This window comes from Neolamprologus multifasciatus, chromosome 23 (assembly GCF_963576455.1).
Source record: "Neolamprologus multifasciatus chromosome 23, fNeoMul1.2, whole genome shotgun sequence".
In the NCBI taxonomy this organism is placed as follows: domain Eukaryota; kingdom Metazoa; phylum Chordata; class Actinopteri; order Cichliformes; family Cichlidae; genus Neolamprologus; species Neolamprologus multifasciatus.
In genome coordinates, this window is record NC_140460.1 from 30,444,786 (window position 1) to 30,463,198 (window position 18,413).

Below are 18,413 nucleotides of genomic sequence, written 5' to 3' on the forward strand. Positions count from 1 at the left end.
GGTTAATGTGTGGGTGTAAAACAATGAGGTAAAAGAAAAAAAAGAGAGAAAATGATGAAAGCAAAGAAAATAAAAAGTGTGGAAGTGTGAGTGGGAAATTGTCTCCAACTGGGGGAAGCAGTGACACTACAGGCCACCTTCTTCCCCTGCTGGACACAAAACAAAAACATAATTTGGAGTGTTGTGGATGAAAAGAATTAATAACAACATCAAGAAGATTTTTTGTGTTTGCGGTTAAGATCAAATAAAAATTTCATTTTTGGGGTTTAAAGTCAGTAGAGTTCAAAACAAAATAAATAGAGATGTGTTGCTTTAGGAGTGATGAAAACATATGCAGTCACAGTGAATAATGAAAGTCTCTCAGTCTGTCGTTTACAGGTGGGGAACGGACCTGGATCAATTCTCCACGGGCAGCAGTCAGAAGAAAATTATAGGTTAAAATCATTAGAAAAAATAGAAACACCCAGCCAGAATTTTTGGCTGAATTGTTTTGCAGCTTCCCGTCCTCATCCTGAACAAGCAAGCTCCAAGGAAGCTAATCTCTCCCTGAAGACACAGAGTGCAGTTCCAGAAGCACGAGCTTGAACATCAACAGTGGACAGCAGTCCAAGAGACAATACCAGAGTTATGAGCAGAGAGGTCCAGCAGCACTAAGGGCAAACGGCATCAGAAAGAGAAGATCCACCATCTAGATTGGATGGATGGAGATGCGTTTCCAGCAAGCTGCAACCTCACTGTGTGTGAAGGACCTTTGAGAAGACTGTCTGAGTTTGACATTTGCCATGTTTGGAGTGAGATGGCAATAAAAGAGACAGTGGGACAAAGAGATACACGGGACAAAGCTGAAAAGAACTGACTGCCATTGGACTGAAAAGTGGGAGAGAAGAACAGAGAGAAAGGAGCAGAAGAGGACTGAGGCTGCTGTTTTAGTTTGGGGAATCAAATTGGGTTAAGGAATCCAGGGGGGACAAACGACTGCCTGGAAGTGGAGGATTGACACAGTGTCCAGACCACCACAAAAGGGGGAGGAAGACAAGCACTGAGGTATGCAAAAGTACTGTTAGAAAAATGGAAAGTGACACCACACATGCACATGATATGCACTAGAGATAACACAAAATCATACACAAAGTCGCACACATCCAAAGAGGGTATTTTTAGAAGGGGTTAACAACACACAGCGTGGTTGCACCTGTGTGTTGTTAACCTGCAAGCATTTGGGGTTTAGCTGTGCCTGACTATGACAGAGTTTTTCATTTAGATGTTTCTTTTTTTTTTTTTTTTTTCAGATTTTTTAATTTTCAACATCAGCTCCTTAATAATGTCAATAATATTCACTATACACCAAATTGTTCCTCTTGACTCTATCGTGGCCACTTGTGGCCAGTTGAAACCCATTATAACCACCTTTTTTGATTCCTTGTTACTGGCAGTACTATATCATGCGATTTAGGTAAAATTGCTTTCATTCTAAACTCAACACATGAAAATTGTAGTTTTTAATGTTTTTTACCAAATGACATCATTTACCCATTTTTGGCCAAGCAAGCAATTTCATGTAATATTCTTAGTTTCCACTAGGGGCGTTTGATGGGTTACCACACTCCAATGGACCAAAAGAATGAAACAATTTTGACATAGGTTTGATCTTAAGGATCTGATAATTTGTGTTTGTGCATGACATTGCAGCACAAACATGTATTTGCAAGATAGACTGGAATAAATAATGACGCATCAAACATTACATAGGCTGCAGTGAATTCCTGTGGATGCAGGATATTGAGCTTTGAGGTTCCCAGTCAAACTTAGCTTTGAAGCACATGTGAAAAGCACTTTTACTCTTGTATTTTTCATAAAAAGAGACCATACCCAAAATATTAACTCTAGAAACAAAAACAAAAACAAAAAAAACCCCAATCACAGGACATTTTGCAGAGTTCAAACCTGCAGCTGCAGCGCAAACAACAACAAACACTGTTTGTAAACGTGTCCTGGAGTTTATGCAGGTGCAGACGTTGCTACTGCTGTAAGTAAACCTAACAGCTTCCAGACCATTTATTCTGGCAATATGGCAAGAAGGTCATCACTGCTTCAAGCACTGTCTGTATGATCTGGTCAGAGACAAAGGACAGCAGCAGTCCTCTGCCCTTGAAGAAAAGACATCTGCCCAAGATGAAGAAACTTCCTCTCCAGAAGATGAGGGGGCAATCTCCAAAGAGGGTGACTGCATCACCACTGATGATGAGTACTAGCCAGTGCCTGAATCCTCTTATTTGGGGGAGGATTGGGGTTGGGGGGGCATGGAGGTGAAGGTTCTCAGTCATCCAGGTCATCGTAGTCAAAGGAGCTTGCAAAGAAAAGCGTCTGGACTTCTTTAAGTTACTTGAAGACGTTTCTTTTTTTTTTTTTTTTTGCCTGTCCCGTTTGGCTCTTTTGCCATCAGAATTATTGTCTAAAGGCGAAGAAAGATGCCCAACGGATTTACTTTACCAAATTGACCATCCCAGCTTTGCCGTAATGGTCTATTTGATTCATCTTTTATTGTTTATTTTATTTATTTATTAATTTAGATGTTTCTGAAACAAAATTTGGAGTGAACGGAGTTTTGTTTCAGAAAAAAGGGGGAAGGTACATAAAAGGATACATAGAAATAGAAAATGTATTAACCCGACTAACATAAACACACACACACACACGTAATGAAGCTCATTAGGATCAAAAACAATTTTAAGTAGGTAATACTGTTACTATCATCCTGTCTGGTTTATTGAGTGGGTTGAGAAGTGATACATAGACGACTGAATTACTATTATTTTGGGGAACATGATAGCAGGGGTGAACAGAATCCTGCAGCCAGAGTTTAAATGAGTGAAACTACCAGATTTTTTGTTTTGTTTTGTTTTTGTTTCTGAAGTATGGGAAAAGTTGTACCATGGCACCAAGTTTTAGATTGGTGTTTTTTCACCTATAAGAAAGAATATTCTGTGACAAGTTCTAAGACCGGGCTTCTGTATTTTTATTTACTTTTGTTTTTCAGTTGTATCTGTTATTTTTCATTTTATTTTTATTTTTGAACAGTGCACTGATTTCTATTTGTGAATTTTTTTTTTCTCTTTAAGCAGATCTGCACGTTGGGAATTAAAAGCGCTACACATCGTCGAGAAAATTGTTGCAAGTGAGTTCAGCGAGGTAATCGAACCTAAAGTTCTTCTTTTTCTTTTTGAAATGACGTCATTTTGCTGAGGGTGGAAATCAAATGCGGCGATGGTTTCCACTATCAGCAAAGGATGAATGGATGAATGAATGAATGAATGGAAATAAAAACAAACTGACTGATTGGTAAAAGCTGACAAGACTTGACCACGACTCAAAGTTAACCTCCACCTAGACAGGACAAAAGGGTGGATGAATTTATGTGTTTCTTTTTACAGGAGCAGAAAGATGACAGCAACATCCGAGGTTGCGTGAGCTTTGGCCGTACCGATTTAACTTGTAAAGGCCACTTTCTGTGTTTGTGAATCTACCAGGGGTGTGTTATCCATGGGCTTGTGTTGCTCACAGAAGTTACTGTGAGAAAGTGTGTACACACCTGCGCAGCGCTAACATTTGCATTCTCTTTTCTACAGCATTACAGTTCTTCATGTGATTTGATGATGTGATTTATAACAGAACAATTGGTTGATGTTTGTTTCTCTACTACAGGTTGTGAGTTGGTGATGCTGTTACACTGTGTTGTTGGGAAAATGTTGAAGGTTAGTTTGACGATGTGAATAACGTGAGAAATTTCCTGTGTTGAAACCAGTGTCATTCCTTTTACAGCAGGCTTAATTTTATGGCCTTTTACGGCACCTCTGGAATGTGGATGGCTGACGTCTGCACACCAGGATGATCCATGTGTACTCCTAATGTTTGTTTTTCTTTAAGAGTGCATGTAGAGCATTCAGCAGAAAACAGACAAGTGACATGAGGAAACAAATAAGATGCAGTGTTTATGGAATAGTTGAATATGAGCTCATAGTGATAAAATGGGTGGAGTGACATTGTTTAAGGGAAGTCACAGATTAAATTGTGGAATAAACTGGGATGATTCATGATTTGGGACAAATTATGGTAATAATAGTGATTTAATGATTGGAGAAAACCTGCACATGATACTTGTCTTTTATGCTGAATACTTTATCACTCTTATGATCTACAGTTGGTTGCAAATGTGAAGTTTGATGTAACAGATTTGTCTTCCAGGATACAGGCTCCAGGTGGAGCTGGGAGTTAAATAGGCTGAACATGTAACTACTGATTAATGTTTTTACACAGGGTTACAGGTTGGAGTATGGCTGCTCCAAGTGGGAAACCCTGGAGATTGTTTTAGAGAGAATGTGCAACATTCTTGTACATGTCTCATTGGGGAGTTGACACATGGTGGAAGCCATGTGGGGAGAGGAGTGTTATTTTTTAATCTGTAGATGTCGTGAGGTGCCATGACGAGAAGGAGTGGCTGAGAGGATCGTCCACAAGATGGGAGCTGAGGCCAGGAGAGAGGCTTCAGGAGAATCAGAGATCATCTTCAGCACAGCAGAGATCACACAGAGAACTGTGCTACTGAGCTTCCAGGAGATCAAGAGGAGACTTCCCACAGCAAGATTTTAAATAAAATGAGAGATTCATCGTTGACATTGAGGAAGACAACTAAGGTGTACGACGTGCTCTGCCTTAAATCTTCAGCAGCGTTGGACGTGACAACTCGAGGGATGGAGAGAGCGTGCCAAGCTCTAAAAGTGACAGCGCAGAGGAACTCCAGCGATGGAATTGTGTTTCTGTGTGAAGCACAAATACTAGGAGACTGGGAAAGAGTTGACACCACTTTTCCCAAGGATGAAGATCACCTAAAGTGTGTCACTTTTCCATGCAGATTTGATGCTCTGCAGAGAAGCCTTCTGTGAGGGAGAGATGTAAACAGACGAGGCTTTCATCTACATTTAATTCATGTCAACTTCTCTAGGCTGGTTGAGGGGGAATTGGAGAGAAACGGTAGTGTTAGGTGTGACTGTTGTTATTGTAACTGTGATTTTTTAAAAGTGAATTGCCCAGAGACAGATCTGAGTCCATTCCAGCGACTCCACCATGACAGGCCACGGTGAAGCGAACCAAACGTAGTGAAACAGGTAAAATCAGATGAGTGTTTTGATTGGGTGGCTGTAGCTCAGGTGGTAGAGCAGGTCATCTACTGATCGGAAGGTTGGTGGTTCGATCCCTGGCTTCCCCAGTCTGCATGCCAAATATCCTTGGGCAAGATACTAACCCCAAATTGCTCTCCGATGCATCCATCGGAGTGTGAATGTTACTTAGAAAGCACTTAAAGAAATGTGCTTGTGCGAATGGGTGTGAATGGGTGAATGTACAAGTTGTGTACAGCGCTTTGAGTGCTCAGAAAGAGTAGAAAAGCGCTATATAAGAACCAGTCCATTTACCATTATTATGGCGGTATAGAGTTGGACTACGTTAAAGGGTCCACAATCTCGTATACATTTGATCTTTGTGCTGTCATTAAATGTAAGGGCTTGCTGAACAGTTGGGTCCAACACTTTAATGGCAGTACAAAATCGGATGGTGTTAGATATGTTGTTGGGAGAAAAAGGGGGCGTCTGCGCGATGTTTGGGGATATGTATTGTACTTTTATTTCAAATAACACAGTCCCCAACTGCTCTGTGACCCGAGTTCTGGAAGGCCTAAAAGACGTTGTCCACCACAATGTATGAGCATTCGGGATCGGATAACCCGCTGGAAGCGTGGATGACCTCTGTCTTTGGGCAATGGAAAGGTTTTATTAGGTCAATTATGGTTTCTTTGTTTGTTTTTATTGCAGTTTCAGTGACATGTGGGTGTTGTTGTGTGTCTTGTATCAGAGCCTTGTTCGTAAGACTCATCATTATGCCACTTTTGGGAAATGGGGAGTCACAGTATGAAAACATTATAGTGAAAGATTTAGTGTAGTTTTATCTACCTTAGGGCAGATAAAAAGGGGGATTTGTAGAAATGTTTAGCTTATTTTAGAGTTTAGAAATGTGTTAACATAGAATCTAGAATTATTGTAGAGACATTGACACTGCCCTCAATGTAATAAAGGCCTGATGGTGTCCTGAATTTAGGAGCAGAGTATAGGAGACCCTCCCCAGTTGAACTGTGAAAGTAAAACAGAGAGGAGTTAATCCTGAGAGGAAATTCCCCAGAGAATGTTTGGGTGGGGGTCTCAACATTTGACCTGGATAACTGTGGTCTGGAAGGGAAATGGTTTTTTTATGACCTCTACGGAGTCACCTACACCCACAGTGTTTTAACTGTCACGCACACTCACATATGTGCACACACACATACATACAGGTATGCTACACAGTCACACACGAGCACTCACACAGACACAGAGTTTGCAGCACACCGTAGGGGGGTTTTATGATGGGGACACCTCTATAAAGCTGGCTGTAACTGACAAAGGGGTGAACATTTTGCAGAGGGACACACCGGCCTCGTCTTCCCTTCTAGAAGTGCATGCTTAAATGAAGATGAATAAAGATGAATAAAAGTTTTGTGAAAATGACTACTGAGTTCCGGTGCCGTCTCTGGAAGTTTCGACGAATAAAAGAACAGGGGTAAAACTGATTTCGTAACAGTTTCTATCTCCATAAACTATCATAATCCTCTACCAATTATAATCATACTGTAATAAGTAGAAAATTATGGTAGGCCAATTTTAGCATTTTAATAAATGCAATACATATAAATACATATTAATGTGAGCCACCCCTCATTTCTTTATATGTTGCTTTCATGGAGCCAGACAACACTAAGAAAATGCTATGGGGCAGTTGTTGTATTTGAATATAAGAGACTTGTATATCCAACATGACTAACTTAAATTTCTCATCTAAACTTAGTTTAGTCTTGCAATTTTCATATATTGTTTAAGGGCGTTCAGTCTCTTACAATGAATTATGCTCAAATCAGAGAAAGTGGTCATGTTTTCCCTGGAAGTTATGCCCCCTGGAAAGGAGTTCTGCAGGAAAAAGCGGCTGCGCTGGTGCTTTGAAAACTTTACTGCAGTCTTGAGTTCTATACTTTGAAAAGCTAAAATACCAGTATGAAAAAGTGTAAATCCTTTACATTTTGATAGGTAACATTTTGATACACTATTTGGGCTGGTTACAGAGCAACATGAAAGGAAAATGTAGGTTCCAGTTAACGTTAACGTTAACCGATATCAAATGATGATGTGATAATCAAACACAAGGTGAGTTGTGAACCATAGCTGTGTCTACTAGAAGGCTGAGAGGTATCACTGGCCGTCATCATTACTTTTATTCTTCTTCTAAAAACTGTCTGTTAGTATTATTATCAGTGTGGCTGCTCTGTCCGAAGTGCATCAGCAGTTACACTACCAGCAAAGGAGGACATAGTTTCTGCAGTCAGTAGCTATGGGAATGTACACAGACCGAAGATTCCGTGTAACAGTTATCCAAATGTTGTAGATCCTCTTTACGAGCCCCGAAAATAAAATAACATTAAATTAAATCAAGGACTTGAGTTTCCAGCTGATCTAAGCTCCATGCTACCTCTGTGGTCACTGTAGTAATGACCTGGCCATCCATTTATTTTGTGGGACAGTAAACAGCATGCACAGCATTTAGAAAGCTGAATACTTCTTGCTGTACATCTTCCACATGTTACACACAGTGGCAGTGGTTGACCAGTAATAACAAAAATGAGTTCATTATAATAATAATCGTGCTAGTGACAGCTTTTTTGTTTAGTAGCAGTTTGTTTGTTTAGTATGACTTGGTATTTTGTATCTTTTCTAACGTCCCCAATACAAAGAACATTTAATTTTGTTGCTGTATAGATACCTCGTATTGATTCTGCCAAGCCATGTTTCTCCAGAGTGATCGCCGCTGTGATTTAGGTGCTGTACTGTTGTGATTTGTCAGATCGTTTAGCGGGGTTAACTTACGTATTTCATTGCCTATTTCTAAAAAAAATCAAAGATAGTTTTGAGGGAAATCTTAATTATAAATAATATCATATGGTCCAATACAAAATTAACACTATGCATACACTGTAAAATGTACTATTGTGTTTAATTAAAAATATTAAATAGGCTGAACTCAGTTTTTATCAATTTCTCATCAGAACTCGATTTAAATAAGTTACCAGTACTTTTTATGCAAAAATGCTGATAAACTCAATTTATTTGAGTTGTCTTAACTTGGAGAAACTAAGTAAGATGGAAATGTTGCTTCTCAGTGCGGAAGGATGAAAGATGTGTCTCACAACTTAGACATTCACATTACTCACACTCTCATAACACGTACATATAGGATCTTGGGGGTGGGCACGCTACACGGACTCCAAAAGACCATCAGGGTGTACAACCTCACCCCTGGCGTCGTTGCCCACCTCTCAATTTTAAATACACGTATACATTGAGGGCTATCAGGAGGGGCTATGCACTTACCTGCTGCTCTCTGGCAGGTAGCTCCATGCCCTCCTGGGTTTTAAATGCACCTTAGAACACTCATGCATCAACACTACATATGAGCAGGCAGAGGGAGGTTTTGGAGTCTTCTCTCACCCCCGTTCTCTGCGACCTGCTGGAGCAGGGGGCCCGGAGGAGGAGTTGGCCATCCGACTGGGGTCTGGAGTGTGGGACCTCCCTGCTGCTGTGGAGTCGGGGCGGTCTGGTTCTCCCCACTGCAGGGAAAAAGTGTAACACCACCTGGGTCTGGGTGCAGTTTCCCCCTCCAGGGGCAAAGGTACCTAGACCCGGTTCTTAGAGTACGCTTGGGGAGTGTGATTGTGTGTGCAGCGTCTCTCTATGTCTGTCTCCACGTTGGGTGAGTGTTGAGTAATTGCATATGAGAGCAGGAGGGTGGGAATGGATGTTTGTATCTGTGTGTGCCTGTATGTCTGTGTCTATATGTCCGGTTGGGTATCAGACGCCACCTCTCTGGGGACATCTCAGGCCCTCTAAGGTATGGAGGCCTATCTCCCCCCACCACTTCCCCTGCCGGTGGCAGACGCCCTCAGACATTGGTGCGTTGGTGGTTCTTTGTGTCTGGGGATGGGCGCCCAGGTACACACCGGCTCACTCCTTGGTGGCTGCTTATCGGGGCCTGGAGCCTGGGGCTCGCTCGGGCCACTTCGGGGGTGGGGTGCCCTCGGCCTCTCGGCCTGGGGCTCGGTCACTCTGGCGCAGCTGGCTGCCGGCGGAGCTCACGGGCACGTCACTACAACCCCCCCTGGCTTCTGCTCCGCGGCTGCTGAGTGACCCCTCATCTGGGACTCTCCTTAGCTCTTTCTGGGACAGTGGTGCAGCTGCCCCTCTGTTGGTCTTCCTTGGTCTCTTGTGTTCTGAGGGCCTCTGGATGTCTGGAGTTTTGATCTCCTCCATACCTGCCTCATGCCCTGCAGGATGGGGCTGTGGCTCCCCCACACCCTCTAGCAGATTATTACATGAAGGAACCTTTTAAAAACAAGTGCGCTCATGCTCACAGGTGTACACACGGGTGCTCACACACACAAACTACACCCTTTTTGGCTCCTACCTCAAAGCACACTGTGCGCTGTCGATCTTACGTGCTGCACAATAATGTTTAATATTTAGTATTTACTGTTATATCCCATATATCATCGTGATGTTGTTTATTGTATTGCTCTCGTTTTCTTCTGCTTGTTTTCTTTTTTCTTTCTCAACAGGTGATCCAGGTGATTGATATATGTATTTTTTTGTCTGCTTATTTAGTTGGTTTTTGTTTTTTTGCCCTTTATCCCCGTCCCTCTTCTCCGCTGTTTTTCCCCCTCTTCCTTTCTCCCTTTTCTTTTCCTCATTCGAGTCTGTCCCATATCTAGCAAGTAAAAATAAAAAAAATTAATAAATAAATAAAATAAACAATAAAAGATGAATCAAATAGACCATTACGGCAAGGCTGGGATGGTCATTTTGATAAAGTAAATCTGTTGGGCATCTTTCTTCGCCTTTAGACAATAATTCTGATGGCAAAAGAACCAAACGGGACAGGCAAAAAAAAATTTTTTTAAAAATGCCCTGTCACTACCGTCCTCCTCTCTCTTGGATCAGTCCGCATGTTCATGGTGCCAGCATTTGTTATGGAATATGTTGAGCAAACCTGGAGAAGCATCAGCTCAAGAGATTATTGTTGTCATTGCTGTGAATCTTTACCTGATACACTGACTTGGTGAGTAAATGTTTACTCCTATTCAAACTGATTTTGTGGCTTCTCTTAGTTTAGCACCAGGTTTATAATCTTGCTAGCTAAAAATTAACACCACAGCCTTAAACACCTTACATAAAACTATGTCTGTGAAATTTTCTGTTGATTTTGTGAAATAAAAAAGTGAAATAAGAGCCCAGACAAAATTCTTCGGGAGATGCAACCGTTAGCTGTGGGGTGTGGGGGTATTTTCAATCTATAGCCATAACTAACTAACTAACTAATTATATATATATATATATATATATATATATATATATATATATATATATATATATATATATATATATATATATATATATATATATATATATATATATATATATCATGTTTAACCTGAGTAGCAAAAGAGTGCAGGGGGGTTAAAAACAATAAGCCAGGAGTTAGCTGTGCTCGCGGACTCTTATCAAGCCTTGACCTCCCGGTCAGCTATTGCGCTGGTGGATAACAGAGCTCTCCGAAAACGTGGAAGCACTTTTGCAAATATGTGATATTTTGATAAATTAAGTAGATATTTGAGCATTACACAGCTACATTCTCGCCTGAAAATATCTTAAAAGGTTATTTTGTGACCCAGAAAGGGTAGTCTGGGGAAAAGGAGGATCGCATTTGTCGGCCGGTTGTCGGAGCCTGTGTAAGCGCGGCAATGGCGGAGGAGCGCTGCTAAAAAACGTATTACTTTTTCTGGGTCACAAAATAAACTTTTAAGATATTTTCAGGCGACAATGTAGCTGTGTAAAGTTCAAATATCTGCTCGATTTATCAAGAATCACATATTTGCAAAAATGCGCAGAAGTTTTCAGAGATGTCCATTTTTTTTTTCATGCTTTGCAGCAGCTTTTGAACATCTGTGGCATCTATTAATGTCAAATCTAGACTTTATTTAACAACATAAGCAAACTCTATGTTACAATGATTGCACAGCCATTAAGGATCAAATCAGTTTCTGAAAAATGTTCTGCTTTTTCTCCCTCTGCTTGCTTCTTACTGTCTTTGAGGCTCGGGACCAGCACTCCTGTTGTTGGACAGAAATACATCAACTCAGTGGTAAGTATTTTGGTTTTCCAATATATTATTATTATTATTATAACAATTAGTCAGTTATATTTATATTAATCAGGCTGAACTTTAATCATACTTTAGATCAGCCTGTTTTACTTATTGTTTTATTTGTGCTTTGGGAAGTTGTTTCTTTACTGATCTTTTCCTGTCTTCTGTTATTTGACTTGAGATATGACTGCACTGTGCTGTTGCTGGTGACTCCAGTTAATTCTACAAGACATGCTGTGTAAATAAACAAACAACAACCGTTTGTCTGCATTTCTTGAAAGATCACATCCCCCAAACTTAGTTTAGAGGGTCTACACTGTATATAGTGAAGTCTGCAAGTTTTCTAACAACAAAATTTGTTTTGTGCCCAAATCATTTTGCACATCATTAGAATGAAAGTTATTGGCCATGTTTGCATAGCCCTTTTTAAAATGATGCTTTCATGACATTATTGTGTGTTGAGTGGTGGTCACGGCTATCCAGACTGACAATTGGGACATTGAATGTCACCTCTCTGGTGGGGAGGGAGCCTGAGTGTAAATTGGAGTCTGTTTTATACCAAATGCAGAAAAAATGTTTTAAGAAAGCAATTAAGTTCATGTTCCAAAAAATATGATTGTTTGCTTGCAGGACAACAGGAGAGATGAGTCCTCCGTCACAGATGGTGTGGTCAGTGAAGATGGTCGCCTGCAGGTTCAAGCTCATTGCATCTCCAACCCACATCCACTGCCACTGTACTTAAGGGAAGTTAAAGACTTTCTTCTGCACCTACATTTGGATCACCTCGATCCATGACAGTCATTCAGGAAGTAATGCCTGGACTGGAAACAAGCCATCCTTAAAATAATACAACATTCCAGCTCATGTGTTGGAATGCAAAACAAATGTGTTTAAATCAGAGACTGCACTTGTGACAGAACAATAAATATTTTATTTTGATTATAGAAGTAATGTAAGTACAAAACAAACTTGAGGTAGGCCTAAACTTATTTTCAGAATAATTACATTTGAGACTTTGTTTCATTGTAAGATTATAACAGTGATGGCAATATAATTGTTTGTTGTTCAGCAGAACAGTGTCCAGTATGTTGGCTGTTATACTTTGTTGTGTTTGAAAATAAAAGTTGGGCTGATTTTTAACATCATTACAAAAAGTGTTGTTAATTATTTTTAATCATATTCAGGTTACCACAAATTGTTTTTTCATTTAGTTGAACTTGAAATGTTTGTCAGTAGGTAAACAATTAGTATTGTACAGTCAGAAATATCAAGTTATTCTTAATACTGCAGACTTGCACTGTATAAGTTTTCCTAACAGTCATAAGTAAGCTTTACTTAGTTTTGTTGAGGCAACGAGTTTCCTTAATTTTTTTGAGTTCTGGGAACTAACAAGGTTGTACAGTGTACTCAAAATGAGTAAGTTGCCCTAACTTGGTCATCTTAAGTAAACTTGATCCAATTTTCTTGAGTTCTGGGAAAAAATGAGCTTGTACAGAGTACCCAAAATAAATAAGTTGTCCTAATTTAGTCATTTTTAGCTAAGCTTTACTCAATTTTTTTGAGGCAACGAGTTTCCTCAATTTTTTTGAGTTCTGGGAACTAATTAGATTTTACAGTGTGGGAACTCTAAAAGTTGTCAAATCCTTAGAAGATTCAGTCAAAGGCACTTGCCAGTAGCCCTTGCATGTTTTAATAGTAATTTTTCAATGTATGTTGAAGGGATATTACTGCCCTCTGTTGGTGTGTCTGTGCATTACAAGCAATAAAAGGTGTTCGTTAAAAACATCAGGTTATGGGCCCAGAGGTCGCCAAGGGAAGCTGCTAACACGTTTTCTTTTGGGAGTCATAAACAGAATTGTGGGATTCACAATGGAAGATAGACTGTTTATTGACAAGCTGAGCGGACCGGAGAATTGGGCAACGTGGAAATTTCAACTGGAGCACCTGTTGAAGGCAAAAGGACTGTGGGGTATGGTACAGGAGACGGAGCAGTTAGCTGCGGATGCTAATGCCCAAGCACGAGCTGAATTTGAACGGAAGAAAGAAAAGGCATTTTCAGTGCTGGTAATGAATGTAAGTACACACCACTTGTACTTGATAACAAACTGTAAGACCCCCAATGAAGCATGGGAGATGCTAAAAGCACAGTTTGGAAGAGATACTGTTGCTAACAAGCTATTTCTGAAGAAGAAGTACTTCCGGTGTGAAATGAAGGAAGGAGAACATCTCAATGATCATTTAAAAAGGATGAAGGAACTTACTGATCAGCTAGGGGCAATAGGTTCTGTAATTGAAGAGGAAGATCAAATTGTCACCCTTCTAGGTAGTTTGCCACTCAGCTATGCAACTGTTGTTACTGCTTTGGAGACAAAGATGGACAGCCTGACACTACAGTTTGTTCAACAACCTTGATAAATGAGGAACAAAAGCGAGTGCTTACTGACAACACCACTGTGTCCAGTAGTGTATCAGCGATGTCATCTCAGATGCATAGAAATGAACAGAGTGGATCAAAAACAGTGGGAGCAAACAGCTCCGACTCATGGAGATGTTACAAATGTGGGAAGGAAGGACATATCAAGCGTGATTGTCCAAGCATTAAAAAGAAATACAAGGCCCACAAGGCTAAAAGCATGGTGTATAAGGACAAAGAGGACTCATATGAGGGAGCTTTTGTTGTAAATGAGTCATGTAAAAGTGATGCACAACAAGAAGAATGGTTAATTGATTCAGGAGCGTCAAAACACATGACATGGAATAAAGAAGCTCTACAGAACTACCAAGAGTTTTCAGAACCACAAACAGTGAAACTCGGTGATGGCAGAGTAGTTGAGGCTTTAGGTCTGGGCAACATAACAATGAAAATGTCATTCAGAGTTAGTGATGGAAAAGATGCCACAATGTATGATGTGCTGTATGTTCCCAAATTATCAATGAACCTTTTCTCAGTGAGACCTGCTGCCAAGAAGGGAAACACAATGAAGTTCAAAAGGCCTCATTGCTACATAAGAGGAAAGAATGGAGCTCTCCATGGAATGGGAACACAAAGATCTGATGGCTTGTATCAGCTGGATATTGAGGGAAACTGCACAACCTGTCATGGAGTGTCAACTGCTTCAGTTCCAGCAAGTATGTGGCATCAGCGCCTAGGTCACACTACAAATCTGAAAAAAGTCAAAAACTTGGTAAAAGGAGTTAGCTTTACAAATGAAGAGGAGGACATTTTTTGTGAAGCTTGTGTTGAGAGCAAATTATCAAGAAAACCTTACAAATCAGTGGGAGAAATACGAACAAAACGCAAGTTGCAATTAGTGCATAGTGACGTTTGTGGTCCTTTTCAAACTGAGTCACTAGGAGGAAAAAAGTACTTTGTAACTTTCATTGATGACTACTCCAGATGTTGTAAAGTGTATTTCATAAGAGAAAAAACGGAAGTCCTGAGCAAGTTCAAAGAGTTTGAAAGAATCTTCTCAAATGAATGTGGACAGGGAGTGATAAGACTCAGAACTGACAATGGTGGGGAATACACATCTAAAGAGTTTCAAGAATATTTGAAAGCTCAAGGCATCCACCATGAAATAACTGTACCACACACACCACAGCAGAATGGTGTTGCAGAAAGAAAAAACAGAACTCTAGTGGAATCAGCTAGAAGCATGCTGTCACATGCAAAGTTGCCAAACACATTCTGGGCAGAAGCTGTTGCTACTGCAGCTTACATACAGAATAGGCTCCCAACATCTGCTTTAAAGAACAAAACACCCTATCAGAAATGGTATGGAAAAAAAACAGACATTAGCTATATGAAAGTATTTGGTTGGGTTGCTTATGCTCATGTTCCAGACACAGAGAGAAAGAAGCTGGACAAAAAGGCAGTGAAAGTTCGTTTCCTGGGATATGCAACCAATGCAAAAGGCTACCGACTGTGGGATGAGGAAAAAGGAAAAATACTGATTCAACGAGATGTGGTCTTCAATGAAACAGAGTTTAAATGCAAACAAAGTGAAAAAGATCTCGGTTAGGGAATGAGGTGACACTACACACGAGTGAAAGACAAACAAGTACTGAGGAGACTGTCGCCGGTGAGGCTGCAAAAGGAGATCAGCGGATCAGAAGACCTCCAAAGAGATATGGATTTGAGGAGTTTGCTGATGTAGCTACAGTTGATCAATATGCAAACATCTGTTGTGTCACAGAACCAAATACACTGGAAGAGGCTATGTCAAGTCCAAATGCAAAGGAGTGGAAAGAAGCAGCTGATTTGGAATATGAGTCACTGCTGGAAAATGGCACATGGGATTTAGTGGATCTACCAAAGGATCGCAAAGCAGTTGGATCAAAATGGGTCTTTAAAGTTAAGCATCACAGTGATGGACAAGTGGAAAGATACAAGTGCAGACTTGTTGCCAAAGGCTATTCACAGATTTATGGTGCAGACTATGATGAAACATTCTCTCCAGTTGTACGATTTGTTTCAATTCATACATTGTTGTCATTTGCTGTGCAAAACAATCTAAATGTGCATCAAATGGATGTTGTGACTGCATTCTTGAATGGACACCTGGAAGAGGAAATCTACATGGAGCAGCCAGAGGGTTACATCAAACCTGGGCAGGAACATCTAGTGTGCAAACTAAACAAGTCAATATATGGACTGAAGCAGTCTCCGCGTTGCTGGAGCAAAGCTTTTACAGAGTTCATGTAAAGTATTGGTTTTACACAGAGTACTTCAGATCAGTGTGTGTTTGTTAGAACAGGTCAGGAGTTGGAAATATTGGCTGTGTATGTTGATGATCCGATTTTGATTATAGAATCAGCAGAGAGCATGAAGATCTTAAAGGATACTCTGAAGAAACACTACAAAATGAAGGACATGGGTGAGCTATCCTACATTCTGGGCATCTCAGTGGTCCATGACAAGGACAAAAACCATGTTATGCTTCATCAGAGACAGTATATTGAAAACATACTACAAAAGTATGGAATGGACAGTGCCAATCCAGTAGCAACTCCAGCTGACACAAATGTCAAATTAAGAAAGAGTGATGTCAGTCAACCTGTAAACCCAAGCATGTATCAGTCAATGGTTGGAAGTTTATTGTATGTTGCCATGGCCACACGACCAGATATTGCACAAGCAGTGAGTGTGGTGTCAAGGTTCAATGCAAACCCAAACACTACACACCTGACAGCTGTGAAAAGAATCCTGAGATATTTGAAAGGAACTCTAAACCTGGGGCTCAAATATCAAAGGACAGAAACAGGAACCTTGGTTGGGTATTCAGATGCTGATTGGGCAGGTGATCAGGACGATCGACGTTCTACAACTGGAAACATCTTTCTACTTGCAGGAGGTGCAGTCAGTTGGCTTAGCAAGAAACAAGCAACAGTTGCACTTTCAACTGCAGAAGCTGAGTATATTGCTTTGAGCCAAGCTGCACAAGAAGGAGTTTGGTTAAGACAACTACTAACTGAGCTTGGAATTGAGACCACAGCAACAGTGATCCTGGAGGACAATCAAGGAGCAATTGCAATCGCAAAAAATCCAGTCGATCATGCAAGAACAAAGCACATAGACATTCGTTACCACTATATTCGTGAATGTGTGCAAAATGCACAAATCCAGCTGAAGTACTGCTGTACAGAAAACATGAAGGCTGACATGTTAACCAAACCACTGCCTAGACAAAAGTTTGAGTATCTCAGAGGGAAGATTGGACTGTGTTCAGTTTAAAAGGGTTATCATATGCTTAACATGCCTATACCATGCTTATGTTAAGATGGCGAGCATTTAACTGTAATGTAGAATAATAGTTTTGTCTAAGATTGACACAGTACATTTTTGTGTGAGTTCAAACAAAAGAGAAAATGTTTATTTTCTAATAACACAGGTGCATAATGTTGTTGTTTGTTTGTTTTTGAAAGAAATAAGCAATGGCAGTCAAGTAAGTGAACTCCATGGTAAAATTAAGTGGGGGTGTTGAAGGGATATTACTGCCCTCTGTTGGTGTGTCTTTGCATTACAAGCAATAAAAGGTGTTTGTTAAAAACATCATTGCAAAGGTCTAGTGTTGTGAGATACTTAGCGTTCCCCAAGCGCTCAATCAGTTCCTCTACTCTTGGCATCGGATAAGCATCAAAAGCAGAAACAGCATTGAGTTTAGAGAAATCCACACAAAATCTCTGTTTAGAGTCATTTTTCTTTGGCACTAGCACCACTGGACTACACCACTCACCTCTAGATGGCTCAATAACTCCCATGTCAAGCATGTCTTCCATCTCTTGTTTTAATGCTGGCATCAGCTTTGCAGGAACCCATGAGGTGGTGTCCCTTATAGGTTTTTGATTGGGACAGTGGAGTCGTATCTCATGTTGGATGAGATTGGTGCAACCTGGTTTGGTGCTAAAAAGATCAGCAGGCATAATTGCTTTCACCTCTTTTTTTTTTAAGTAAGATGACTCAAATCAGGAACTGGTTGTTGACCTGCTGGAGAAGGAAAGAACAGCTCCCGTGGTTCCTCCTCTTCGACCACGGCACGAGCCCAACACTCTAGCGAAGACGCTAGCCGATCAAACCATTCTTTCAACAAATTTACATGAAATATTTGATGCTTCTTGCGACGCTCAGGCATGTACAGTTCATAGGTAACTGGACCCACTTTCCTACTGATCGCATACGGTCCCTGCCACTTGGCAAGGAGATTGTTCTCAGATGATGGGAGAAGCAGCAAAACCTTTTGTCCCTCTTGAAAAATCCTCCTACGAGCTGCCTTTTCATAACTCTGCTTCTGACGTTGTTGGACACCAACCAGATGAGTATTGGCCAGCACTTGGAGCTCCTCAAGCTTATCTCTCATTTTCAGTACATATGAAAGAACATTGCATTGTTTTCTGGGATTTGGAGCCTCCCAAGCCTCTTTCAAGACATCAAGGGGACCCCGGACAGCATGGCCATACAAGAGCTGGAAAGGAGAAACCCCTGTGGAAGCTTGAGGTACCTCTCTGTAGGCAAAGAGCAAGAAAGGAAGCCACTGGTCCCAATCCGCTCCTGTATCTTTCACAAACTTCCTCAACATAGCTTT